The following is a 981-nucleotide window of genomic DNA, read 5'->3' on the forward strand; positions in this document are numbered from 1 at the left end:
GATTGGTGTATGTGTAGTTTATTAACAGTTACATATGATTACTAACTGTATTTGTGCACATTAAAGAAAATTATTTTTTGCGTGACGTGTTTGCACGAGGAGGCATGTTGACGCAATAAAAAAAAAAAGTTATACATTAATTACAAATTATTTATTTGTGATCCAGATGCTCAAACATACAAAGTTGGTTCTGAAATATTAACTTACGTAATGAAATGACAGCGAAATATTACTTTGAACTTTAATTGCGATAACTGACCCATGATTAGCCGAAATTCTTTTAAAATATACATTTTAAATCAGTACTAAATTTTTCAAATTATTTGTAACAAAAATACAACACGAATTCGTAAAGCAGTCGTTTGAAACAAAGTATTTAGGTTTAATCATAAGGTATATCAACTTTCATTTCAAAACCAACTTGAGTTAACTAGAAAATATTTAATACAAGTCCTTATTTAGTGGGCCTGGCAGTTAAGACGCTCGACTTGCAATCTGCGGGTCGTGGGTTCGAATCCCCATCACCGAACATGCTCACCCTTTCAGCCGTAGGGGCGTTATAGCTTCACGATCAATCCCACTATTCACTGGTAAAAGAGTAGCCAAAGAGTTAGCGGTGCACCATGTTAGCTAGTTGACTTTCCTCTAGTCTATCATTGCTAAATTAGGGACGGCGAGTGCAGATAGCCTTCAAATAGCTTTGTGCAAAATTCAAACCAAAACTAACTTTATTTGGAACAGAAACCTGATATCGGTCAGTACGCACACTAGATTTGACCTGGAACAATCGAGTCAATCGTGATATCGGTCAGTACGCACACTAGATCTGACCTGGAACTATCGAGTCAATCGTGATATCGGTCAGTACGCACACTAGATCTGACCTGGAACTATCGAGTCAATCGTGATATCGGTCAGTACGCACACTATATCTGACCTGGAACTATCGAGTCAATCGTGATATCGGTCAGTACGCACACT

This window comes from Limulus polyphemus, unplaced genomic scaffold, assembly GCF_000517525.1.
Source record: "Limulus polyphemus unplaced genomic scaffold, Limulus_polyphemus-2.1.2 Scaffold656, whole genome shotgun sequence".
NCBI classification, from domain to species: Eukaryota; Metazoa; Arthropoda; class Merostomata; order Xiphosura; family Limulidae; genus Limulus; species Limulus polyphemus.